General features: G+C 40.4%; 13 non-coding genes across 13 annotated transcripts; all 13 read left to right on the forward strand.

The window, feature by feature from the left end:
- The first annotated feature begins 525 nt into the window (after positions 1–525).
- On the forward strand, positions 526–599 carry TRNAN-GUU (transfer RNA asparagine (anticodon GUU)). Its single transcript has one exon. It is a non-coding gene; the product is annotated as a tRNA-Asn (tRNA).
- Positions 600–4,481: 3,882 nt separating this feature from the next.
- TRNAN-GUU (transfer RNA asparagine (anticodon GUU)) lies at positions 4,482–4,555 on the forward strand. The gene has a single exon. It is a non-coding gene; the product is annotated as a tRNA-Asn (tRNA).
- Positions 4,556–7,194: 2,639 nt separating this feature from the next.
- Positions 7,195–7,268, forward strand: TRNAN-GUU (transfer RNA asparagine (anticodon GUU)). Its single transcript has one exon. It is a non-coding gene; the product is annotated as a tRNA-Asn (tRNA).
- A 1,172-nt stretch (positions 7,269–8,440) lies between these two features.
- On the forward strand, positions 8,441–8,514 carry TRNAN-GUU (transfer RNA asparagine (anticodon GUU)). Its single transcript has one exon. It is a non-coding gene; the product is annotated as a tRNA-Asn (tRNA).
- A 1,392-nt stretch (positions 8,515–9,906) lies between these two features.
- Positions 9,907–9,980, forward strand: TRNAN-GUU (transfer RNA asparagine (anticodon GUU)). The gene has a single exon. It is a non-coding gene; the product is annotated as a tRNA-Asn (tRNA).
- Positions 9,981–10,988: 1,008 nt separating this feature from the next.
- Positions 10,989–11,062, forward strand: TRNAN-GUU (transfer RNA asparagine (anticodon GUU)). The gene has a single exon. It is a non-coding gene; the product is annotated as a tRNA-Asn (tRNA).
- A 1,392-nt stretch (positions 11,063–12,454) lies between these two features.
- On the forward strand, positions 12,455–12,528 carry TRNAN-GUU (transfer RNA asparagine (anticodon GUU)). Its single transcript has one exon. It is a non-coding gene; the product is annotated as a tRNA-Asn (tRNA).
- A 2,475-nt stretch (positions 12,529–15,003) lies between these two features.
- TRNAN-GUU (transfer RNA asparagine (anticodon GUU)) lies at positions 15,004–15,077 on the forward strand. The gene has a single exon. It is a non-coding gene; the product is annotated as a tRNA-Asn (tRNA).
- A 2,424-nt stretch (positions 15,078–17,501) lies between these two features.
- On the forward strand, positions 17,502–17,575 carry TRNAN-GUU (transfer RNA asparagine (anticodon GUU)). The gene has a single exon. It is a non-coding gene; the product is annotated as a tRNA-Asn (tRNA).
- A 1,015-nt stretch (positions 17,576–18,590) lies between these two features.
- Positions 18,591–18,664, forward strand: TRNAN-GUU (transfer RNA asparagine (anticodon GUU)). The gene has a single exon. It is a non-coding gene; the product is annotated as a tRNA-Asn (tRNA).
- Positions 18,665–20,925: 2,261 nt separating this feature from the next.
- TRNAN-GUU (transfer RNA asparagine (anticodon GUU)) lies at positions 20,926–20,999 on the forward strand. Its single transcript has one exon. It is a non-coding gene; the product is annotated as a tRNA-Asn (tRNA).
- A 1,177-nt stretch (positions 21,000–22,176) lies between these two features.
- Positions 22,177–22,250, forward strand: TRNAN-GUU (transfer RNA asparagine (anticodon GUU)). The gene has a single exon. It is a non-coding gene; the product is annotated as a tRNA-Asn (tRNA).
- Positions 22,251–26,188: 3,938 nt separating this feature from the next.
- Positions 26,189–26,262, forward strand: TRNAN-GUU (transfer RNA asparagine (anticodon GUU)). Its single transcript has one exon. It is a non-coding gene; the product is annotated as a tRNA-Asn (tRNA).
- Positions 26,263–27,329: the final 1,067 nt, after the last annotated feature.

Raw genomic sequence — 27,329 nt, forward strand, 5'->3', positions numbered from 1 at the left:
AGCACGCTTCCGCTGCGCCACTCTGCTTTCCGTGTAACAGCTTGTCCGAGGGGAGAATGCTGTTTTCATGCAATATCATCAATGACAGAAGTTATTAAGCCTATGTGAAAATGACATCTAGCAGAGGATGGTTTCGATCCATTGACCTCTGGGTTATGGGCCCAGCACGCTTCCGCTGCGCCATCCTGCTTCTTCTTGCGTTTTTTTTTTCACAAATGATAAAAACACATTAATTCCTGACTTTTTTTTCTCCAAATCTCTTCTTCAAGCTTCGAAAGTGCCAACTTTTTGCCACTTTCTTCCCAAATGATAAAAAAAACATGAATATCTGACTTTTTTTCCAAATCTCTTCTTCAAGATTCGTAAAGACAATTTAGGAGTACAAGTTCTCACCATCATGAAATAATGTATAAACAGTTGAGATACAACTGTCATTTCTTCTGCTATGGTCATTAAGCCCTCTGGAATGCTGAAGGTTTAAAGTCATAATCCTCACTGCTTCTCTGAAAGTAGTCACATGTGGTTGTCTCTGTGGCGCAATCGGTTAGCGCGTTCGCCTGTTAACCGAAAGGTTGGTGGTTCAAGCCCACCCAGGGACGAGCGGGATGTTTTCCTGAAAACTTTCATTCCTGTGTTTGCAACACCAGTGAGCTAATGATTACATTGAAAGACAGAAATGCAAAATCCTTAAAGCTTTCCAACATTAAGCTAAATCTTCTTATGCCACTTGTGGAAAGTTATTTTCCAGACAAAGCATGCCAATCCTTCCATGAAAAAACACAGGAAAAACTTTTTGGCATAGTGCCAATTTTGGATTGCTTAGATTATTATTATTAATTTTTTGTTTTTTAATTTAGGCCACGTCTACAATACTACATGTTGTTAATAATTCGGGCAGCCGTTACCAAAATAGTGGCTGGCAAGGGGAGAATGCCGTTTTCATACAATATCATAAATGACACAAGTTATTAACCCTACGTGCCAATTAATCTTATGCAACGCCAGTTGTGCTTAAACAGAAAAGTGACATTATAAAAACAAAATTAGCAGAGGATGGTTTCAATCCATCGACCTCTGGGTTATGGGCCCAGCACGCTTCCGCTGCGCCACTCTGCTTTCCGTGTGACGGCTTGTCCGAGGGGAGAATGCTGTTTTCATGCAATATCATCAATGACAGAAGTTATTAACCCTATGTAAAAATGACATCTAGCAGAGGATGGTTTCGATCCATCGACCTCTGGGTTATGGGCCCAGCACGCTTCCGCTGCGCCACTCTGCTTTCTGTGTGACAGCTTGTCCGAGGGGAGAATGCTGTTTTTATGCAATATCATCAATGACAGAAGTTATTAAGCCTATGTAAAAATGACATCTAGCAGAGGATGGTTTCGACACATCGACCTCTGGGTTATGGGCCCAGCACGCTTCCGCTGCGCCACTCTACTTCTTTATGCGTTTTTTTTTCACAAATGATAAAAACACATTAATTCCTGACTTTTTTTTCTCCAAATCTCTTCTTCAAGCTTCGAAAGTGCCAACTTTTTGCCACTTTCTTCCCAAATGATAAAAAAAACATGAATATTTGACTTTTTTTCCAAATCTCTTCTTCAAGATTCGTAAAGACAATTTAGGAGTACAAGTTCTCACCATCATGAAATAATGTATAAACAGTTGAGATACAACTGTCAATTCTTCTGCTATGGTCATTAAGCCCTCTGGAATGCTAACGGTTTAAAGTCACAAACCTTCTCTGAAAGCAGTCACATGTGGGTGTCTCTGTGGCGCAATCGTTTAGCTTGTTCGGCTGTTAACTGAAAGGGTGGTGGTTCAAGCCCACCCAGGGACGAGTGGGATGTTTTCCTGAAAACTTTCGTTCCTGTGTTTGCAACGCCAATGAGCTAATGATTACATTGAAAGACAGAAATGCAAGATCCTTAAAGCTTTCCAACATTAAGCTAAATCTTCTTATTCCACTTGTGGAAAGTTATTTTCCAGACAAAGCATGCCAATCCTTCCATGAAAAAACACAGGAAAAACTTTTTGGCATAGTGCCAATTTTGGATTGCTTAGATTATTATTATTAATTTTTTGTTTTTTAATTTAGGCCACGTCTACAATACTACATGTTGTTAATAATTCGGGCAGCCGTTACCAAAATAGTGGCTGGCAAGGGGAGAATGCCGTTTTCATACAATATCATAAATGACACAAGTTATTAACCCTACGTGCCAATTAATCTTATGCAACGCCAGTTGTGCTTAAACAGAAAAGTGACATTATAAAAACAAAATTAGCAGAGGATGGTTTCAATCCATCGACCTCTGGGTTATGGGCCCAGCATGCTTCCGCTGCGCCACTCTGCTTTCCGTGTGACGGCTTGTCCGAGAGGAGAATGCTGTTTTCATGCAATATCATCAATGACAGAAGTTATTAACCCTATGTAAAAATGACATCTAGCAGAGGATGGTTTCGATCCATCGACCTCTGGGTTATGGGCCCAGCACGCTTCCGCTGCGCCACTCTGCTTTCTGTGTGACAGCTTGTCCGAGGGGAGAATGCTGTTTTCATGCAATATCATCAATGACAGAAGTTATTAAGCCTATGTAAAAATGACATCTAGCAGAGGATGGTTTCGACACATCGACCTCTGGGTTATGGGCCCAGCACGCTTCCGCTGCGCCACTCTGCTTTTTCATGTGCTTTTTTTTTTCACAAATGATAAAAACACATTAATTCCTGACTTTTTTTTCTCCAAATCTCTTCTTCAAGCTTCGAAAGTGCGAACTTTTTGCCACTTTCTTCCCAAATGATAAAAAAACCCATGAATATCTGACTTTTTTCCAAATCTCTTCTTCAAGATTCGTAAAGACAATTTAGGAGTACAAGTTCTCACCATCATGAAATAATGTATAAACAGTTGAGATACAACTGTCAATTCTTCTGCTATGGTCATTAAGCCCTCTGGAATGCTGACGGTTTAAAGTCACAAACCTTCTCTGAAAGCAGTCACATGTGGGTGTCTCTGTGGCGCAATTGTTTAGCTTGTTCGGCTGTTAACTGAAAGGGTGGTGGTTCAAGCCCACCCAGGGACGAGCAGGATGTTTTCCTGAACACTTTTGTTCCTGTGTTTGCAATGCCAATGAGCTAATGATTACATTGAAAGACAGAAATGCAAAATCCTTAAAGCTTTCCAACATTAAGCTAAATCTTCTTATGCCACTTGTGGAAAGTTATTTTCCAGACAAAGCATGCCAATCCTTCCATGAAAAAACACAGGAAAAACTTTTTGGCATAGTGCCAATTTTGGATTGCTTAGATTATTATTATTAATTTTTTGTTTTTTAATTTAGGCCACGTCTACAATACTACATGTTGTTAATAATTCGGGCAGCCGTTACCAAAATAGTGGCTGGCAAGGGGAGAATGCCGTTTTCATACAATATCATAAATGACACAAGTTATTAACCCTACGTGCCAATTAATCTTATGCAACGGCAGTTGTGCTTAAACAGAAAAGTGACATTATAAAAACAAAATTAGCAGAGGATGGTTTCGATCCATCGACCTCTGGGTTATGGGCCCAGCACGCTTCCGCTGCGCCACTCTGCTTTCCGTGTAACAGCTTGTCCGAGGGGAAAATGCTGTTTTCATACAATATCATAAATGACACAAGTTATTAAGCCTACGTGCCAATTAATCTTATTCAACACCAGTTGTGCTTAAACAGAAAAGTGACATTATAAAAACAAAATTAGCAGAGGATGGTTTCGATCCATCGACCTCTGGGTTATGGGCCCAGCACGCTTCCGCTGCGCCACTCTGCTTTCCGTGTGACGGCTTGTCCGAGGGGAGAATGCTGTTTTCATGCAATATCATCAATGACAGAAGTTATTAACCCTATGTAAAAATGACATCTAGCAGAGGATGGTTTCGATCCATCGACCTCTGGGTTATGGGCCCAGCACGCTTCCGCTGCGCCACTCTGCTTTCCGTGTGACAGCTTGTCCGAGGGGAGAATGCTGTTTTCATGCAATATCATCAATGACAGAAGTTATTAAGCCTATGTGAAAATGACATCTAGCAGAGGATGGTTTCAATCCATTGACCTCTGGGTTATGGGCCCAGCACGCTTCCGCTGCGCCACCCTGCTTCTTCATGCGTTTTTTTTTCACAAATGATAAAAACACATTAATTCCTGACTTTTTTTTCTCCAAATCTCTTCTTCAAGCTTCGAAAGTGCCAACTTTTTGCCACTTTCTTCCCAAATGATAAAAAAAACATGAATATCTGACTTTTTTTCCAAATCTCTTCTTCAAGATTCGTAAAGACAATTTAGGAGTACAAGTTCTCACCATCATGAAATAATGTATAAACAGTTGAGATACAACTGTCATTTCTTCTGCTATGGTCATTAAGCCCTCTGGAATGCTGAAGGTTTAAAGTCATAATCCTCACTGCTTCTCTGAAACTAGTCACGTGTGGTTGTCTCTGTGGCGCAATCGGTTAGCGCGTTCGGCTGTTAACCGAAAGGTTGGTGGTTCAAGCCCACCCAGGGACGAGCGGGATGTTTTCCTGAAAACTTTCATTCCTGTGTTTGCAACGCCAATGAGCTAATGATTACATTGAAAGACAGAAATGCAAAATCCTTAAAGCTTTCCAACATTAAGCTAAATCTTCTTATTCCACTTGTGGAAAGTTATTTTCCAGACAAAGCATGCCAATCCTTCCATGAAAAAACACAGGAAAAACTTTTTGGCATAGTGCCAATTTTGGATTGCTTAGATTATTATTATTAATTTTTTGTTTTTTAATTTAGGCCACGTCTACAATACTACATGTTGTTAATAATTCGGGCAGCCGTTACCAAAATAGTGGCTGGCAAGGGGAGAATGCCGTTTTCATACAATATCATAAATGACACAAGTTATTAACCCTACGTGCCAATTAATCTTATGCAACGGCAGTTGTGCTTAAACAGAAAAGTGACATTATAAAAACAAAATTAGCAGAGGATGGTTTCAATCCATCAACCTCTGGGTTATGGGCCCAGCACGCTTCCGCTGCGCCACTCTGCTTTCCATGTGACGGCTTGTCCGAGGGGAGAATGCTGTTTTCATGCAATATCATCAATGACAGAAGTTATTAACCCTATGTAAAAATGACATCTAGCAGAGGATGGTTTCGATCCATCGACCTCTGGGTTATGGGCCCAGCACGCTTCCGCTGCGCCACTCTGCTTTCTGTGTGACAGCTTGTCCGAGGGGAGAATGCTGTTTTCATGCAATATCATCAATGACAGAAGTTATTAAGCCTATGTAAAAATGACATCTAGCAGAGGATGGTTTTGACACATCGACCTCTGGGTTATGGGCCCAGCACGCTTCCGCTGCGCCACTCTGCTTTTTCATGTGCTTTTTTTTTTTCACAAATGATAAAAACACATTAATTCCTGACTTTTTTTTCTCCAAATCTCTTCTTCAAGCTTCGAAAGTGCGAACTTTTTGCCACTTTCTTCCCAAATGATAAAAAAACCCATGAATATCTGACTTTTTTCCAAATCTCTTCTTCAAGATTCGTAAAGACAATTTAGGAGTACAAGTTCTCACCATCATGAAATAATGTATAAACAGTTGAGATACAACTGTCAATTCTTCTGCTATGGTCATTAAGCCCTCTGGAATGCTGACGGTTTAAAGTCACAAACCTTCTCTGAAAGCAGTCACATGTGGGTGTCTCTGTGGCGCAATCGTTTAGCTTGTTCGGCTGTTAACTGAAAGGGTGGTGGTTCAAGCCCACCCAGGGACGAGCAGGATGTTTTCCTGAACACTTTTGTTCCTGTGTTTGCAATGCCAATGAGCTAATGATTACATTGAAAGACAGAAATGCAAAATCCTTAAAGCTTTCCAACATTAAGCTAAATCTTCTTATGCCACTTGTGGAAAGTTATTTTCCAGACAAAGCATGCCAATCCTTCCATGAAAAAACACAGGAAAAACTTTTTGGCATAGTGCCAATTTTGGATTGCTTAGATTATTATTATTAATTTTTTGTTTTTTAATTTAGGCCACGTCTACAATACTACATGTTGTTAATAATTCGGGCAGCCGTTACCAAAATAGTGGCTGGCAAGGGGAGAATGCCGTTTTCATACAATATCATAAATGACACAAGTTATTAACCCTACGTGCCAATTAATCTTATGCAACGGCAGTTGTGCTTAAACAGAAAAGTGACATTATAAAAACAAAATTAGCAGAGGATGGTTTCGATCCATCGACCTCTGGGTTATGGGCCCAGCACGCTTCCGCTGCGCCACTCTGCTTTCCGTGTAACAGCTTGTCCGAGGGGAAAATGCTGTTTTCATACAATATCATAAATGACACAAGTTATTAACCCTACGTGCCAATTAATCTTATTCAACACCAGTTGTGCTTAAACAGAAAAGTGACATTATAAAAACAAAATTAGCAGAGGATGGTTTCGATCCATCGACCTCTGGGTTATGGGCCCAGCACGCTTCCGCTGCGCCACTCTGCTTTCCGTGTGACGGCTTGTCCGAGGGGAGAATGCTGTTTTCATGCAATATCATCAATGACAGAAGTTATTAACCCTATGTAAAAATGACATCTAGCAGAGGATGGTTTCAATCCATCGACCTCTGGGTTATGGGCCCAGCACGCTTCCGCTGCGCCACTCTGCTTTCCGTGTGACAGCTTGTCCGAGGGGAGAATGCTGTTTTCATGCAATATCATCAATGACAGAAGTTATTAACCCTATGTGAAAATGACATCTAGCAGAGGATGGTTTCGATCCATTGACCTCTGGGTTATGGGCCCAGCACGCTTCTGCTGCGCCACCCTGCTTCTTCATGCGTTTTTTTTTCACAAATGATAAAAACACATTAATTCCTGACTTTTTTTTCTCCAAATCTTTTCTTCAAGCTTCGAAAGTGCCAACTTTTTGCCACTTTCTTCCCAAATGATAAAAAAAACATGAATATCTGACTTTTTTTCCAAATCTCTTCTTCAAGATTCGTAAAGACAATTTAGGAGTACAAGTTCTCACCATCATGAAATAATGTATAAACAGTTGAGATACAACTGTCATTTCTTCTGCTATGGTCATTAAGCCCTCTGGAATGCTGAAGGTTTAAAGTCATAATCCTCACTGCTTCTCTGAAAGTAGTCACATGTGGTTGTCTCTGTGGCGCAATCGGTTAGCGCGTTCGGCTGTTAACCGAAAGGTTGGTGGTTCAAGCCCACCCAGGGACGAGCGGGATGTTTTCCTGAAAACTTTCATTCCTGTGTTTGCAACGCCAATGAGCTAATGATTACATTGAAAGACAGAAATGCAAAATCCTTAAAGCTTTCCAACATTAAGCTAAATCTTCTTATTCCACTTGTGGAAAGTTATTTTCCAGACAAATCATGCCAATCCTTCCATGAAAAAACACAGGAAAAACTTTTTGGCATAGTGCCAATTTTGGATTGCTTAGATTATTATTATTAATTTTTTGTTTTTTAATTTAGGCCACGTCTACAATACTACATGTTGTTAATAATTCGGGCAGCCGTTACCAAAATAGTGGCTGGCAAGGGGAGAATGCCGTTTTCATACAATATCATAAATGACACAAGTTATTAACCCTACGTGCCAATTAATCTTATGCAACGCCAGTTGTGCTTAAACAGAAAAGTGACATTATAAAAACAAAATTAGCAGAGGATGGTTTCAATCCATCGACCTCTGGGTTATGGGCCCAGCACGCTTCCGCTGCGCCACTCTGCTTTCCGTGTGACGGCTTGTCCGAGAGGAGAATGCTGTTTTCATGCAATATCATCAATGACAGAAGTTATTAACCCTATGTAAAAATGACATCTAGCAGAGGATGGTTTCGATCCATCGACCTCTGGGTTATGGGCCCAGCACGTTTCCGCTGCGCCACTCTGCTTTCTGTGTGACAGCTTGTCCGAGGGGAGAATGCTGTTTTCATGCAATATCATCAATGACAGAAGTTATTAAGCCTATGTAAAAATGACATCTAGCAGAGGATGGTTTCGACACATCGACCTCTGGGTTATGGGCCCAGCACGCTTCCGCTGCGCCACTCTGCTTTTTCATGTGCTTTTTTTTTTCACAAATGATAAAAACACATTAATTCCTGACTTTTTTTTCTCCAAATCTCTTCTTCAAGCTTCGAAAGTGCGAACTTTTTGCCACTTTCTTCCCAAATGATAAAAAAACCCATGAATATCTGACTTTTTTCCAAATCTCTTCTTCAAGATTCGTAAAGACAATTTAGGAGTACAAGTTCTCACCATCATGAAATAATGTATAAACAGTTGAGATACAACTGTCAATTCTTCTGCTATGGTCATTAAGCCCTCTGGAATGCTGACGGTTTAAAGTCACAAACCTTCTCTGAAAGCAGTCACATGTGGGTGTCTCTGTGGCGCAATCGGTTAGCGCGTTCGGCTGTTAACTGAAAGGGTGGTGGTTCAAGCCCACCCAGGGACGAGCAGGATGTTTTCCTGAACACTTTTGTTCCTGTGTTTGCAATGCCAATGAGCTAATGATTACATTGAAAGACAGAAATGCAAAATCCTTAAAGCTTTCCAACATTAAGCTAAATCTTCTTATGCCACTTGTGGAAAGTTATTTTCCAGACAAAGCATGCCAATCCTTCCATGAAAAAACACAGGAAAAACTTTTTGGCATAGTGCCAATTTTGGATTGCTTAGATTATTATTATTAATTTTTTGTTTTTTAATTTAGGCCACGTCTACAATACTACATGTTGTTAATAATTCGGGCAGCCGTTACCAAAATAGTGGCTGGCAAGGGGAGAATGCCGTTTTCATACAATATCATAAATGACACAAGTTATTAACCCTACGTGCCAATTAATCTTATGCAACGGCAGTTGTGCTTAAACAGAAAAGTGACATTATAAAAACAAAATTAGCAGAGGATGGTTTCGATCCATCGACCTCTGGGTTATGGGCCCAGCACGCTTCCGCTGCGCCACTCTGCTTTCCGTGTAACAGCTTGTCCGAGGGGAAAATGCTGTTTTCATACAATATCATAAATGACACAAGTTATTAAGCCTACGTGCCAATTAATCTTATTCAACACCAGTTGTGCTTAAACAGAAAAGTGACATTATAAAAACAAAATTAGCAGAGGATGGTTTCGATCCATCGACCTCTGGGTTATGGGCCCAGCACGCTTCCGCTGCGCCACTCTGCTTTCCGTGTGATGGCTTGTCCGAGGGGAGAATGCTGTTTTCATGCAATATCATCAATGACAGAAGTTATTAACCCTATGTAAAAATGACATCTAGCAGAGGATGCTTTCGATCCATCGACCTCTGGGTTATGGGCCCAGCACGCTTCCGCTGCGCCACTCTGCTTTCCGTGTGACAGCTTGTCCGAGGGGAGAATGCTGTTTTCATGCAATATCATCAATGACAGAAGTTATTAAGCCTATGTGAAAATGACATCTAGCAGAGGATGGTTTCAATCCATTGACCTCTGGGTTATGGGCCCAGCACGCTTCCGCTGCGCCACCCTGCTTCTTCATGCGTTTTTTTTTCACAAATGATAAAAACACATTAATTCCTGACTTTTTTTTCTCCAAATCTCTTCTTCAAGCTTCGAAAGTGCCAACTTTTTGCCACTTTCTTCCCAAATGATAAAAAAAACATGAATATCTGACTTTTTTTCCAAATCTCTTCTTCAAGATTCGTAAAGACAATTTAGGAGTACAAGTTCTCACCATCATGAAATAATGTATAAACAGTTGAGATACAACTGTCAATTCTTCTGCTATGGTCATTAAGCCCTCTGGAATGCTGAAGGTTTAAAGTCATAATCCTCACTGCTTCTCTGAAAGTAGTCACATGTGGTTGTCTCTGTGGCGCAATCGGTTAGCGCGTTCGGCTGTTAACCGAAAGGTTGGTGGTTCAAGCCCACCCAAGGACGAGCAGGATGTTTTCCTGAAAACTTTCATTCCTGTGTTTGCAACGCCAATGAGCTAATGATTACATTGAAAGACAGAAATGCAAAATCCTTAAAGCTTTCCAACATTAAGCTAAATCTTCTTATTCCACTTGTGGAAAGTTATTTTCCAGACAAAGCATGCCAATCCTTCCATGAAAAAACACAGGAAAAACTTTTTGGCATAGTGCCAATTTTGGATTGCTTAGATTATTATTATTAATTTTTTGTTTTTTAATTTAGGCCACGTCTACAATACTACATGTTGTTAATAATTCGGGCAGCCGTTACCAAAATAGTGGCTGGCAAGGGGAGAATGCCGTTTTCATACAATATCATAAATGACACAAGTTATTAACCCTACGTGCCAATTAATCTTATGCAACGGCAGTTGTGCTTAAACAGAAAAGTGACATTATAAAAACAAAATTAGCAGAGGATGGTTTCGATCCATCGACCTCTGGGTTATGGGCCCAGCACGCTTCCGCTGCGCCACTCTGCTTTCCGTGTAACAGCTTGTCCGAGGGGAAAATGCTGTTTTCATACAATATCATAAATGACACAAGTTATTAAGCCTACGTGAAAATGACATCTAGCAGAGGATGGTTTCAATCCATTGACCTCTGGGTTATGGGCCCAGCACGCTTCCGCTGCGCCACCCTGCTTCTTCATGCGTTTTTTTTTTCACAAATGATAAAAACACATTAATTCCTGACTTTTTTTTCTCCAAATCTCTTCTTCAAGCTTCGAAAGTGCCAACTTTTTGCCACTTTCTTCCCAAATGATAAAAAAACCCATGAATATCTGACTTTTTTCCAAATCTCTTCTTCAAGATTCGTAAAGACAATTTAGGAGTACAAGTTCTCACCATCATGAAATAATGTATAAACAGTTGAGATACAACTGTCAATTCTTCTGCTATGGTCATTAAGCCCTCTGGAATGCTGACGGTTTAAAGTCACAAACCTTCTCTGAAAGCAGTCACATGTGGGTGTCTCTGTGGCGCAATCGGTTAGCGCGTTCGGCTGTTAACTGAAAGGGTGGTGGTTCAAGCCCACCCAGGGACGAGCAGGATGTTTTCCTGAACACTTTTGTTCCTGTGTTTGCAATGCCAATGAGCTAATGATTACATTGAAAGACAGAAATGCAAAATCCTTAAAGCTTTCCAACATTAAGCTAAATCTTCTTATGCCACTTGTGGAAAGTTATTTTCCAGACAAAGCATGCCAATCCTTCCATGAAAAAACACAGGAAAAACTTTTTGGCATAGTGCCAATTTTGGATTGCTTAGATTATTATTATTAATTTTTTGTTTTTTAATTTAGGCCACGTCTACAATACTACATGTTGTTAATAATTCGGGCAGCCGTTACCAAAATAGTGGCTGGCAAGGGGAGAATGCCGTTTTCATACAATATCATAAATGACACAAGTTATTAACCCTACGTGCCAATTAATCTTATGCAACGGCAGTTGTGCTTAAACAGAAAAGTGACATTATAAAAACAAAATTAGCAGAGGATGGTTTCGATCCATCGACCTCTGGGTTATGGGCCCAGCACGCTTCCGCTGCGCCACTCTGCTTTCCGTGTAACAGCTTGTCCGAGGGGAAAATGCTGTTTTCATACAATATCATAAATGACACAAGTTATTAAGCCTACGTGCCAATTAATCTTATTCAACACCAGTTGTGCTTAAACAGAAAAGTGACATTATAAAAACAAAATTAGCAGAGGATGGTTTCGATCCATCGACCTCTGGGTTATGGGCCCAGCACGCTTCCGCTGCGCCACTCTGCTTTCCGTGTGATGGCTTGTCCGAGGGGAGAATGCTGTTTTCATGCAATATCATCAATGACAGAAGTTATTAACCCTATGTAAAAATGACATCTAGCAGAGGATGCTTTCGATCCATCGACCTCTGGGTTATGGGCCCAGCACGCTTCCGCTGCGCCACTCTGCTTTCCGTGTGACAGCTTGTCCGAGGGGAGAATGCTGTTTTCATGCAATATCATCAATGACAGAAGTTATTAAGCCTATGTGAAAATGACATCTAGCAGAGGATGGTTTCAATCCATTGACCTCTGGGTTATGGGCCCAGCACGCTTCCGCTGCGCCACCCTGCTTCTTCATGCGTTTTTTTTTCACAAATGATAAAAACACATTAATTCCTGACTTTTTTTTCTCCAAATCTCTTCTTCAAGCTTCGAAAGTGCCAACTTTTTGCCACTTTCTTCCCAAATGATAAAAAAAACATGAATATCTGACTTTTTTTCCAAATCTCTTCTTCAAGATTCGTAAAGACAATTTAGGAGTACAAGTTCTCACCATCATGAAATAATGTATAAACAGTTGAGATACAACTGTCAATTCTTCTGCTATGGTCATTAAGCCCTCTGGAATGCTGAAGGTTTAAAGTCATAATCCTCACTGCTTCTCTGAAAGTAGTCACATGTGGTTGTCTCTGTGGCGCAATCGGTTAGCGCGTTCGGCTGTTAACCGAAAGGTTGGTGGTTCAAGCCCACCCAAGGACGAGCAGGATGTTTTCCTGAAAACTTTCATTCCTGTGTTTGCAACGCCAATGAGCTAATGATTACATTGAAAGACAGAAATGCAAAATCCTTAAAGCTTTCCAACATTAAGCTAAATCTTCTTATTCCACTTGTGGAAAGTTATTTTCCAGACAAAGCATGCCAATCCTTCCATGAAAAAACACAGGAAAAACTTTTTGGCATAGTGCCAATTTTGGATTGCTTAGATTATTATTATTAATTTTTTGTTTTTTAATTTAGGCCACGTCTACAATACTACATGTTGTTAATAATTCGGGCAGCCGTTACCAAAATAGTGGCTGGCAAGGGGAGAATGCCGTTTTCATACAATATCATAAATGACACAAGTTATTAACCCTACGTGCCAATTAATCTTATGCAACGCCAGTTGTGCTTAAACAGAAAAGTGACATTATAAAAACAAAATTAGCAGAGGATGGTTTCAATCCATCGACCTCTGGGTTATGGGCCCAGCACGCTTCCGCTGCGCCACTCTGCTTTCCGTGTGACGGCTTGTCCGAGGGGAGAATGCTGTTTTCATGCAATATCATCAATGACAGAAGTTATTAACCCTATGTAAAATTGACATCTAGCAGAGGATGGTTTCGATCCATCGACCTCTGGGTTATGGGCCCAGCACACTTCCGCTGCGCCACTCTGCTTTCTGTGTGACAGCTTGTCCGAGGGGAGAATGCTGTTTTCATACAATATCATCAATGACAGAAGTTATTAAGCCTATGTAAAAATGACATCTAGCAGAGGATGGTTTCGACACATCGACCTCTGGGTTATGGGCCCAGCACGCTTCCGCTGCGCCACTCTGCTTTTTCATGTGCTTTTTTTTTTCACAAATGATAAAAACACATTAATTCCTGACTTTTTTTTCTCCAAATCTCTTCTTCAAGCTTCGAAAGTGCGAACTTTTTGCCACTTTCTTCCCAAATGATAAAAAAACCCATGAATATCTGACTTTTTTCCAAATCTCTTCTTCAAGATTCGTAAAGACAATTTAGGAGTACAAGTTCTCACCATCATGAAATAATGTATAAACAGTTGAGATACAACTGTCAATTCTTCTGCTATGGTCATTAAGCCCTCTGGAATGCTGACGGTTTAAAGTCACAAACCTTCTCTGAAAGCAGTCACATGTGGGTGTCTCTGTGGCGCAATCGTTTAGCTTGTTCGGCTGTTAACTGAAAGGGTGGTGGTTCAAGCCCACCCAGGGACGAGCAGGATGTTTTCCTGAACACTTTTGTTCCTGTGTTTCCAACGCCAATGAGCTAATGATTACATTGAAAGACAGAAATGCAAAATCCTTAAAGCTTTCCAACATTAAGCTAAATCTTCTTATGCCACTTGTGGAAAGTTATTTTCCAGACAAAGCATGCCAATCCTTCCATGAAAAAACACAGGAAAAACTTTTTGGCATAGTGCCAATTTTGGATTGCTTAGATTATTATTATTAATTTTTTGTTTTTTAATTTAGGCCACGTCTACAATACTACATGTTGTTAATAATTCGGGCAGCCGTTACCAAAATAGTGGCTGGCAAGGGGAGAATGCCGTTTTCATACAATATCATAAATGACACAAGTTATTAACCCTACGTGCCAATTAATCTTATGCAACGGCAGTTGTGCTTAAACAGAAAAGTGACATTATAAAAACAAAATTAGCAGAGGATGGTTTCGATCCATCGACCTCTGGGTTATGGGCCCAGCACGCTTCCGCTGCGCCACTCTGCTTTCCGTGTAACAGCTTGTCCGAGGGGAAAATGCTGTTTTCATACAATATCATAAATGACACAAGTTATTAACCCTACGTGCCAATTAATCTTATTCAACACCAGTTGTGCTTAAACAGAAAAGTGACATTATAAAAACAAAATTAGCAGAGGATGGTTTCGATCCATCGACCTCTGGGTTATGGGCCCAGCACGCTTCCGCTGCGCCACTCTGCTTTCCGTGTGACGGCTTGTCCGAGGGGAGAATGCTGTTTTCATGCAATATCATCAATGACAGAAGTTATTAAGCCTATGTGAAAGTGACATCTAGCAGAGGATGGTTTTGATCCATTGACCTCTGGGTTATGGGCCCAGCACACTTCCGCTGCGCCACCCTGCTTCTTCATGCGTTTTTTTTTCACAAATGATAAAAACACATTAATTCCTGACTTTTTTTTCTCCAAATCTCTTCTTCAAGCTTCGAAAGTGCCAACTTTTTGCCACTTTCTTCCCAAATGATAAAAAAAACATGAATATCTGACTTTTTTTCCAAATCTCTTCTTCAAGATTCGTAAAGACAATTTACTAGTACAAGTTCTCACCATCATGAAATAATGTATAAACAGTTGAGATACAACTGTCATTTCTTCTGCTATGGTCATTAAGCCCTCTGGAATGCTGAAGGTTTAAAGTCATAATCCTCACTGCTTCTCTGAAAGTAGTCACATGTGGTTGTCTCTGTGGCGCAATCGGTTAGCGCGTTCGGCTGTTAACCGAAAGGTTGGTGGTTCAAGCCCACCCAGGGACGAGCGGGATGTTTTCCTGAAAACTTTCATTCCTGTGTTTGCAACGCCAATGAGCTAATGATTACATTGAAAGACAGAAATGCAAAATCCTTAAAGCTTTCCAACATTAAGCTAAATCTTCTTATTCCACTTGTGGAAAGTTATTTTCCAGACAAAGCATGCCAATCCTTCCATGAAAAAACACAGGAAAAACTTTTTGGCATAGTGCCAATTTTGGATTGCTTAGATTATTATTATTAATTTTTTGTTTTTTAATTTAGGCCACGTCTACAATACTACATGTTGTTAATAATTCGGGCAGCCGTTACCAAAATAGTGGCTGGCAAGGGGAGAATGCCGTTTTCATACAATATCATAAATGACACAAGTTATTAACCCTACGTGCCAATTAATCTTATGCAACGCCAGTTGTGCTTAAACAGAAAAGTGACATTATAAAAACAAAATTAGCAGAGGATGGTTTCAATCCATCGACCTCTGGGTTATGGGCCCAGCACGCTTCCGCTGCGCCACTCTGCTTTCCATGTGACGGCTTGTCCGAGGGGAGAATGCTGTTTTCATGCAATATCATCAATGACAGAAGTTATTAAGCCTATGTAAAAATGACATCTAGCAGAGGATGGTTTCGATCCATCGACCTCTGGGTTATGGGCCCAGCACGCTTCCGCTGCGCCACTCTGCTTTCTGTGTGACAGCTTGTCCGAGGGGAGAATGCTGTTTTCATGCAATATCATCAATGACAGAAGTTATTAAGCCTATGTAAAAATGACATCTAGCAGAGGATGGTTTCGACACATCGACCTCTGGGTTATGGGCCCAGCACGCTTCCGCTGCGCCACTCTGCTTTTTCATGTGCTTTTTTTTTTCACAAATGATAAAAACACATTAATTCCTGACTTTTTTTTCTCCAAATCTCTTCTTCAAGCTTCGAAAGTGCGAACTTTTTGCCACTTTCTTCCCAAATGATAAAAAAACCCATGAATATCTGACTTTTTTCCAAATCTCTTCTTCAAGATTCGTAAAGACAATTTAGGAGTACAAGTTCTCACCATCATGAAATAATGTATAAATAGTTGAGATACAACTGTCAATTCTTCTGCTATGGTCATTAAGCCCTCTGGAATGCTGACGGTTTAAAGTCACAAACCTTCTCTGAAAGCAGTCACATGTGGTTGTCTCTGTGGCGCAATCGTTTAGCTTGTTCGGCTGTTAACTGAAAGGGTGGTGGTTCAAGCCCACCCAGGGACGAGCAGGATGTTTTCCTGAAAACTTTCATTCCTGTGTTTGCAACGCCAATGAGCTAATGATTACATTGAAAGACAGAAATGCAAAATCCTTAAAGCTTTCCAACATTAAGCTAAATCTTCTTATGCCACTTGTGGAAAGTTATTTTCCAGACAAAGCATGCCAATCCTTCCATGAAAAAACACAGGAAAAACTTTTTGGCATAGTGCCAATTTTGGATTGCTTAGATTATTATTATCAATTTTTTGTTTTTTAATTTAGGCCACGTCTACAATACTACATGTTGTTAATAATTCGGGCAGCCGTTACCAAAATAGTGGCTGGCAAGGGGAGAATGCCGTTTTCATACAATATCATAAATGATACAAGTTATTAACCCTACGTGCCAATTAATCTTATGCAACGCCAGTTGTGCTTAAACAGAAAAGTGACATTATAAAAACAAAATTAGCAGAGGATGGTTTCAATCCATTGACCTCTGGGTTATGGGCCCAGCACGCTTCCGCTGCGCCACTCTGCTTTCCGTGTGATGGCTTGTCCGAGGGGAGAATGCTGTTTTCATGCAATATCATCAATGACAGAAGTTATTAACCCTATGTAAAAATGACATCTAGCAGAGGATGGTTTCGATCCATCGACCTCTGGGTTATGGGCCCAGCACGCTTCCGCTGCGCCACTCTGCTTTCCGTGTGACAGTTTGTCCGAGGGGAGAATGCTGTTTTCATGCAATATCATCAATGACAGAAGTTATTAAGCCTATGTAAAAATGACATCTAGCAGAGGATGGTTATGATCCATTGACCTCTGGGTTATGGGCCCAGCACGCTTCCGCTGCGCCACCCTGCTTCTTCATGCGTTTTTTTTTCACAAATGATAAAAACACATTAATTCCTGACTTTTTTTTCTCCAAATCTCTTCTTCAAGCTTCGAAAGTGCCAACTTTTTGCCACTTTCTTCCCAAATGATAAAAAAAACATGAATATCTGACTTTTTTTTCCAAATCTCTTCTTCAAGATTCGTAAAGACAATTTAGGAGTACAAGTTCTCACCATCATGAAATAATGTATAAACAGTTGAGATACAACTGTCAATTCTTCTGCTATGGTCATTAAGCCCTCTGGAATGCCTAAGGTTTAAAGTCATAATCCTCACTGCTTCTCTGAAAGTAGTCACATGTGGTTGTCTCTGTGGCGCAATCGGTTAGCGCGTTCGGCTGTTAACCGAAAGGTTGGTGGTTCAAGCCCACCCATAGACGAGTGGGATGTTTTCCTAAAAACTTTCATTCCTGTGTTTGCAACACCAATGAGCTAATGATTACATTGAAAGACAGAAATGCAAAATCCTTAAAGCTTTCCAACATTAAGCTAAATCTTCTTATTCCACTTGTGGAAAGTTATTTTCCAGACAAAGCATGCCAATCCTTCCATGAAAAAACACAGGAAAAACTTTTTGGCATAGTGCCAATTTTGGATTGCTTAGATTATTATTATTAATTTTTTGTTTTTTAATTTTGGCCACGTCTACAATACTACATGTTGTTAATAATTCGGGCAGCCGTTACCAAAATAGTGGCTGGCAAGGGGAGAATGCCGTTTTCATACAATATCATAAATGACACAAGTTATTAACCCTACGTGCCAATTAATCTTATGCAACGCCAGTTGTGCTTAAACAGAAAAGTGACATTATAAAAACAAAATTAGCAGAGGATGGTTTTGATCCATTGACCTCTGGGTTATGGGCCCAGCACGCTTCCGCTGCGCCACTCTGCTTTCCGTGTGACGGCTTGTCCGAGGGGAGAATGCTGTTTTCATGCAATATCATCAATGACAGAAGTTATTAAGCCTATATAAAAATGACATCTAGCAGAGGATGGTTTCGATCTATTGACCTCTGGGTTATGGGCCCAGCACGCTTCCGCTGCGCCACCCTGCTTCTTCATGCGTTTTTTTTTTCACAAATGATAAAAACACATTAATTCCTGACTTTTTTTTCTCCAAATCTCTTATTCAAGCTTCGAAAGTGCCAACTTTTTGCCACTTTCTTCCCAAATGATAAAAAAAACATGAATATCTGACTTTTTTTCCAAATCTCTTCTTCAAGATTCGTAAAGACAATTTAGGAGTACAAGTTCTCACCATCATGAAATAATGTATAAACAGTTGAGATACAACTGTCAATTCTTCTGCTATGGTCATTAAGCCCTCTGGAATGCTGAAGGTTTAAAGTCATAATCCTCACTGCTTCTCTGAAAGTAGTCACATGTGGTTGTCTCTGTGGCGCAATCGGTTAGCGCGTTCGGCTGTTAACCGAAAGGTTGGTGGTTCAAGCCCACCCAGGGACGAGCGGGATGTTTTCCTGAAAACTTTCATTCCTGTGTTTGCAACGCCAATGAGCTAATGATTACATTGAAAGACAGAAATGCAAAATCCTTAAAGCTTTCCAACATTAAGCTAAATCTTCTTATTCCACTTGTGGAAAGTTATTTTCCAGACAAAGCATGCCAATCCTTCCATGAAAAAACACAGGAAAAACTTTTTGGCATAGTGCCAATTTTGGATTGCTTAGATTATTATTATTAATTTTTTGTTTTTTAATTTAGGCCACGTCTACAATACTACATGTTGTTAATAATTCGGGCAGCCGTTACCAAAATAGTGGCTGGCAAGGGGAGAATGCCGTTTTCATACAATATCATAAATGACACAAGTTATTAAACCTACGTGCCAATTAATCTTATGCAACGCCAGTTGTGCTTAAACAGAAAAGTGACATTATAAAAACAAAATTAGCAGAGGATGGTTTCAATCCATCGACCTCTGGGTTATGGGCCCAGCACGCTTCCGCTGCGCCACTCTGCTTTCCGTGTGACGGCTTGTCCAAGGGGAGAATGCTGTTTTCATGCAATATCATCAATGACAGAAGTTATTAACCCTATGTAAAAATGACATCTAGCAGAGGATGGTTTCGATCCATCGACTCTGGGTTATGGGCCCAGCACGCTTCCGCTGCGCCACTCTGCTTTCTGTGTGACAGCTTGTCCGAGGGGAGAATGCTGTTTTCATGCAATATCATCAATGACAGAAGTTATTAAGCCTATGTAAAAATGACATCTAGCAGAGGATGGTTTCGACACATCGACCTCTGGGTTATGGGCCCAGCACGCTTCCGCTGCGCCACTCTGCTTTTTCATGTGCTTTTTTTTTTCACAAATGATAAAAACACATTAATTCCTGACTTTTTTTTCTCCAAATCTCTTCTTCAAGCTTCGAAAGTGCCAACTTTTTGCCACTTTCTTCCCAAATGATAAAAAAAACATGAATATCTGACTTTTTTTCCAAATCTCTTCTTCAAGATTCGTAAAGACAATTTAGGAGTACAAGTTCTCACCATCATGAAATAATGTATAAACAGTTGAGATACAACTGTCAATTCTTCTGCTATGGTCATTAAGCCCTCTGGAATGCTGACGGTTTAAAGTCACAAACCTTCTCTGAAAGCAGTCACATGTGGGTGTCTCTGTGGCGCAATCGTTTAGCTTGTTCGGCTGTTAACTGAAAGGGTGGTGGTTCAAGCCCACCCAGGGACGAGCAGGATGTTTTCCTGAACACTTTTGTTCCTGTGTTTGCAACACCAATGAGCTAATGATTACATTGAAAGACAGAAATGCAAAATCCTTAAAGCTTTCCAACATTAAGCTAAATCTTCTTATGCCACTTGTGGAAAGTTATTTTCCAGACAAAGCATGCCAATCCTTCCATGAAAAAACACAGGAAAAACTTTTTGGCATAGTGCCAATTTTGGATTGCTTAGATTATTATTATTAATTTTTTGTTTTTTAATTTAGGCCACGTCTACAATACTACATGTTGTTAATAATTCGGGCAGCCGTTACCAAAATAGTGGCTGGCAAGGGGAGAATGCCGTTTTCATACAATATCATAAATGACACAAGTTATTAACCCTACGTGCCAATTAATCTTATTCAACACCAGTTGTGCTTAAACAGAAAAGTGACATTATAAAAATAAAATTAGCAGAGGATGGTTTTGATCCATTGACCTCTGGGTTATGGGCCCAGCACGCTTCCGCTGCGCCACTCTGCTTTCCGTGTGACGGCTTGTCCGAGGGGAGAATGCTGTTTTCATGCAATATCATCAATGACAGAAGTTATTAAGCCTATATAAAAATGACATCTAGCAGAGGATGGTTTCGATCTATTGACCTCTGGGTTATGGGCCCAGCACGCTTCCGCTGCGCCACCCTGCTTCTTCATGCGTTTTTTTTTTTCACAAATGATAAAAACACATTAATTCCTGACTTTTTTTTCTCCAAATCTCTTATTCAAGCTTCGAAAGTGCCAACTTTTTGCCACTTTCTTCCCAAATGATAAAAAAAACATGAATATCTGACTTTTTTTCCAAATCTCTTCTTCAAGATTCGTAAAGACAATTTAGGAGTACAAGTTCTCACCATCATGAAATAATGTATAAACAGTTGAGATACAACTGTCAATTCTTCTGCTATGGTCATTAAGCCCTCTGGAATGCTGAAGGTTTAAAGTCATAATCCTCACTGCTTCTCTGAAAGTAGTCACATGTGGTTGTCTCTGTGGCGCAATCGGTTAGCGCGTTCGGCTGTTAACCGAAAGGTTGGTGGTTCAAGCCCACCCAGGGACGAGCGGGATGTTTTCCTGAAAACTTTCATTCCTGTGTTTGCAACGCCAATGAGCTAATGATTACATTGAAAGACAGAAATGCAAAATCCTTAAAGCTTTCCAACATTAAGCTAAATCTTCTTATTCCACTTGTGGAAAGTTATTTTCCAGACAAAGCATGCCAATCCTTCCATGAAAAAACACAGGAAAAACTTTTTGGCATAGTGCCAATTTTGGATTGCTTAGATTATTATTATTAATTTTTTGTTTTTTAATTTAGGCCACGTCTACAATACTACATGTTGTTAATAATTCGGGCAGCCGTTACCAAAATAGTGGCTGGCAAGGGGAGAATGCCGTTTTCATACAATATCATAAATGACACAAGTTATTAAACCTACGTGCCAATTAATCTTATGCAACGCCAGTTGTGCTTAAACAGAAAAGTGACATTATAAAAACAAAATTAGCAGAGGATGGTTTCAATCCATCGACCTCTGGGTTATGGGCCCAGCACGCTTCCGCTGCGCCACTCTGCTTTCCGTGTGACGGCTTGTCCAAGGGGAGAATGCTGTTTTCATGCAATATCATCAATGACAGAAGTTATTAACCCTATGTAAAAATGACATCTAGCAGAGGATGGTTTCGATCCATCGACCTCTGGGTTATGGGCCCAGCACGCTTCCGCTGCGCCACTCTGCTTTCTGTGTGATGGCTTGTCCGAGGGGAGAATGCTGTTTTCATGCAATATCATCAATGACAGAAGTTATTAAGCCTATGTGAAAATGACGTCTAGCAGAGGATGGTTTCAATCCATTGACCTCTGGGTTATGGGCCCAGCACGCTTCCGCTGCGCCACCCTGCTTCTTCATGCATGTCTTTTTCACAAATGATAAAAACACATTAATTCCTGACTTTTTTTTCTCCAAATCTCTTCTTCAAGCTTCGAAAGTGCCAACTTTTTGCCACTTTCTTCCCAAATGATAAAAAAAACATGAATATCTGACTTTTTTTCCAAATCTCTTCTTCAAGATTCGTAAAGACAATTTAGGAGTACAAGTTCTCACCATCATGAAATAATGTATAAACAGTTGAGATACAACTGTCAATTCTTCTGCTATGGTCATTAAGCCCTCTGGAATGCTGAAGGTTTAAAGTCATAATCCTCACTGCTTCTCTGAAAGTAGTCACATGTGGTTGTCTCTGTGGCGCAATCGGTTAGCGTGTTCGGCTGTTAACCGAAAGGTTGGTGGTTCAAGCCCACCCAGGGACGAGCGGAATGTTTTCCTGAAAACTTTCATTCCTGTGTTTGCAACGCCAATGAGCTAATGATTACATTGAAAGACAGAAATGCAAAATCCTTAAAGCTTTCCAACATTAAGCTAAATCTTCTTATGCCACTTGTGGAAAGTTATTTTCCAGACAAAGCATGCCAAGCCTTCCATGAAAAAACACAGGAAAAACTTTTTGGCATAGTGCCAATTTTGGATTGCTTAGATTATTATTATTAATTTTTTGTTTTTTAATTTAGGCCACGTCTACAATACTACATGTTGTTAATAATTCGGGCAGCCGTTACCAAAATAGTGGCTGGCAAGTGGAGAATGCCGTTTTCATACAATATCATAAATGACACAAGTTATTAACCCTACGTGCCAATTAATCTTATGCAATGCCAGTTGTGCTTAAACAGAAAAGTGACATTATAAAAACAAAATTAGCAGAGGATGGTTTCGATCCATCGACCTCTGGGTTATGGGCCCAGCACGCTTCCGCTGCGCCACTCTGCTTTCCGTGTGACGGCTTGTCCGAGGGGAGAATGCTGTTTTCATGCAATATCATCAATGACAGAAGTTATTAACCCTATGTAAAAATGACATCTAGCAGAGGATGGTTTCGATCCATCGACCTCTGGGTTATGGGCCCAGCACGCTTCCGCTGCGCCACTCTGCTTTCTGTGTGATGGCTTGTCCGAGGGGAGAATGCTGTTTTCATGCAATATCATCAATGACAGAAGTTATTAAGCCTATGTGAAAATGACATCTAGCAGAGGATGGTTTCAATCCATTGACCTCTGGGTTATGGGCCCAGCACGCTTCCGCTGCGCCACCCTGCTTCTTCATGCGTTTTTTTTTCACAAATCATAAAAACACATTAATTCCTGACTTTTTTTTCTCCAAATCTCTTCTTCAAGCTTCGAAAGTGCCAACTTTTTGCCACTTTCTTCCCAAATGATAAAAAAAACATGAATATCTGACTTTTTTCCAAATCTCTTCTTCAAGATTCGTAAAGACAATTTAGGAGTACAAGTTCTCACCATCATGAAATAATGTATAAACAGTTGAGATACAACTGTCAATTCTTCTGCTATGGTCATTAAGCCCTCTGGAATGCTGACGGTTTAAAGTCACAAACCTTCTCTGAAAGCAGTCACATGTGGGTGTCTGTGTGGCGCAATCGTTTAGCTTGTTCGGCTGTTAACTGAAAGGGTGGTGGTTCAAGCCCACCCAGGGACGAGCAGGATGTCTTCCTGAACACTTTTGTTCCTGTGTTTGCAATGCCAATGAGCTAATGATTACATTGAAAACAGAAATGCAAAATCCTTAAAGCTTTCCAACATTAAGCTAAATCTTCTTATGCCACTTGTGGAAAGTTATTTTCCAGACAAAGCATGCCAATCCTTCCATGAAAAAACACAGGAAAAACTTTTTGGCATAGTGCCAATTTTGGATTGCTTAGATTATTATTATTAATTTTTTGTTTTTTAATTTAGGCCACGTCTACAATACTACATGTTGTTAATAATTCGGGGAGCCGTTACCAAAATAGTGGCTGGCAAGGGGAGAATGCCGTTTTCATACAATATCATAAATGACACAAGTTATTAACCCTACGTGCCAATTAATCTTATGCAACGGCAGTTGTGCTTAAACAGAAAAGTGACATTATAAAAACAAAATTAGCAGAGGATGGTTTCGATCCATCGACCTGTGGGTTATGGGCCCAGCATGCTTCCGCTGCGCCACTCTGCTTTCCGTGTAACAGCTTGTCCGAGGGGAAAATGCTGTTTTCATACAATATCATAAATGACACAAGTTATTAACCCTACGTGTCAATTAATCTTATTCAACACCAGTTGTGCTTAAACAGAAAAGTGACATTATAAAAACAAAATTAGCAGAGGATGGTTTCGATCCATCGACCTCTGGGTTATGGGCCCAGCACGCTTCCGCTGCGCCACTCTGCTTTCCGTGTGATGGCTTGTCCGAGGGGAGAATGCTGTTTTCATGCAATATCATCAATGACAGAAGTTATTAACCCTATGTAAAAATGACATCTAGCAGAGGATGGTTTCGATCCATCGACCTCTGGGCTATGGGCCCAGCACGCTTCCGCTGCGCCACTCTGCTTTCTGTGTGACGGCTTGTCCGAGGGGAGAATGCTGTTTTCATGCAATATCATCAATGACAGAAGTTATTAACCCTATGTAAAAATGACATCTAGCAGAGGATGGTTTCGATCCATTGACCTCTGGGTTATGGGCCCAGCACGCTTCCGCTGCGCCACCCTGCTTCTTCATGCGTTTTTTTTTTCACAAATGATAAAAACACATTAATTCCTGACTTTTTTTTCTCCAAATCTCTTCTTCAAGCTTCGAAAGTGCCAACTTTTTGCCACTTTCTTCCCAAATGATAAAAAAAACATGAATATCTGACTTTTTTTCCAAATCTCTTCTTCAAGATTCGTAAAGACAATTTAGGAGTACAAGTTCTCACCATCATGAAATAATGTATAAACAGTTGAGATACAACTGTCAATTCTTCTGCTATGGTCATTAAGCCCTCTGGAATGCTGAAGGTTTAAAGTCATAATCCTCACTGCTTCTCTGAAAGTAGTCACATGTGGTTGTCTCTGTGGCGCAATCGGTTAGTGCGTTCGGCTGTTAACCGAAAGGTTGGTGGTTCAAGCCCACCCAGGGAAGAGCGGGATGTTTTCCTGAAAACTTTCATTCCTGTGTTTGCAACGCCAATGAGCTAATGATTACATTGAAAGACAGAAATGCAAAATCCTTAAAGCTTTCCAACATTAAGCTAAATCTTCTTATTCCACTTGTGGAAAGTTATTTTCCAGACAAAGCATGCCAATCCTTCCATGAAAAAACACAGGAAAAACTTTTTGGCATAGTGCCAATTTTGGATTGCTTAGATTATTATTATTAATTTTTTGTTTTTTAATTTAGGCCACGTCTACAATACTACATGTTGTTAATAATTCGGGCAGCCGTTACCAAAATAGTGGCTGGCAAGGGGAGAATGCCGTTTTCATACAATATCATAAATGACACAAGTTATTAACCCTACGTGCCAATTAATCTTATGCAACGCCAGTTGTGCTTAAACAGAAAAGTGACATTATAAAAACAAAATTAGCAGAGGATGGTTTCGATCCATCGACCTCTGGGTTATGGGCCCAGCACGCTTCCGCTGCGCCACTCTGCTTTCCGTGTAACAGCTTGTCCGAGGGGAAAATGTTGTTTTCATACAATATCATAAATGACACAAGTTATTAACCCTACGTGCCAATTAATCTTATTCAACACCAGTTGTGCTTAAACAGAAAAGTGACATTATAAAAACAAAATTAGCAGAGGATGGTTTCGATCCATCGACCTCTGGGTTATGGGCCCAGCACGCTTCCGCTGCGCCACTCTGCTTTCCGTGTGACGGCTTGTCCGAGGGGAGAATGCTGTTTTCATGCAATATCATCAATGACAAGTTATTAAGCCTATGTAAAAACGACATCTAGCAGAGGATGGTTTCGATCCATTGACCTCTGGGTTATGGGCCCAGCACGCTTCCGCTGCGCCACCCTGCTTCTTCATGCGTTTTTTTTTTTCACAAATGATAAAAACACATTAATTCCTGACTTTTTTTTCTCCAAATCTCTTCTTCAAGCTTCGAAAGTGCCAACTTTTTGCCACTTTCTTCCCAAATGATAAAAAAAACATGAATATCTGACTTTTTTTCCAAATCTCTTCTTCAAGATTCGTAAAGACAATTTAGGAGTACAAGTTCTCACCATCATGAAATAATGTATAAACAGTTGAGATACAACTGTCAATTCTTCTGCTATGGTCATTAAGCCCTCTGGAATGCTGAAGGTTTAAAGTCATAATCCTCACTGCTTCTCTGAAACTAGTCACATGTGGTTGTCTCTGTGGCGCAATCGGTTAGCGCGTTCGGCTGTTAACCGAAAGGTTGGTGGTTCAAGCCCACCCAGGGACGAGCGGGATGTTTTCCTGAAAACTTTCATTCCTGTGTTTGCAACGCCAATGAGCTAATGAGTACATTGAAAGACAGAAATGCAAAATCCTTAAAGCTTTCCAACATTAAGCTAAATCTTCTTATTCCACTTGTGGAAAGTTATTTTCCAGACAAAGCATGCCAATCCTTCCATGAAAAAACACAGGAAAAACTTTTTGGCATAGTGCCAATTTTGGATTGCTTAGATTATTATTATTAATTTTTTGTTTTTTAATTTAGGCCACGTCTACAATACTACATGTTGTTAATAATTCGGGCAGCCGTTACCAAAATAGTGGCTGGCAAGGGGAGAATGCTGTTTTCATACAATATCATAAATGACACAAGTTATTAACCCTACGTGCCAATTAATCTTATTCAACACCAGTTGTGCTTAAACAGAAAAGTGACATTATAAAAACAAAATTAGCAGAGGATGGTTTCGATCCATCGACCTCTGGGTTATGGGCCCAGCACGCTTCCGCTGCGCCACTCTGCTTTCCGTGTGACGGCTTGTCCGAGGGGAGAATGCTGTTTTCATGCAATATCATCAATGACAGAAGTTATTAACCCTATGTAAAAATGACATCTAGCAGAGGATGGTTTCGATCCATCGACCTCTGGGTTATGGGCCCAGCACGCTTCCGCTGCGCCACTCTGCTTTCTGTGTGATGGCTTGTCCGAGGGGAGAATGCTGTTTTCATGCAATATCATCAATGACAGAAGTTATTAAGCCTATGTGAAAATGACGTCTAGCAGAGGATGGTTTCAATCCATTGACCTCTGGGTTATGGGCCCAGCACGCTTCCGCTGCGCCACCCTGCTTCTTCATGCGTGTCTTTTTCACAAATGATAAAAACACATTAATTCCTGACTTTTTTTTCTCCAAATCTCTTCTTCAAGCTTCGAAAGTGCCAACTTTTTGCCACTTTCTTCCCAAATGATAAAAAAAACATGAATATCTGACTTTTTTTCCAAATCTCTTCTTCAAGATTCGTAAAGACAATTTAGGAGTACAAGTTCTCACCATCATGAAATAATGTATAAAC

The sequence above is a fragment of the Sceloporus occidentalis genome, unplaced genomic scaffold (genome assembly GCF_023333645.1).
Source record: "Sceloporus occidentalis isolate IW3139 unplaced genomic scaffold, rSceOcc1.0.p SCAF_111, whole genome shotgun sequence".
Classification (NCBI taxonomy): domain Eukaryota; kingdom Metazoa; phylum Chordata; class Lepidosauria; order Squamata; family Phrynosomatidae; genus Sceloporus; species Sceloporus occidentalis.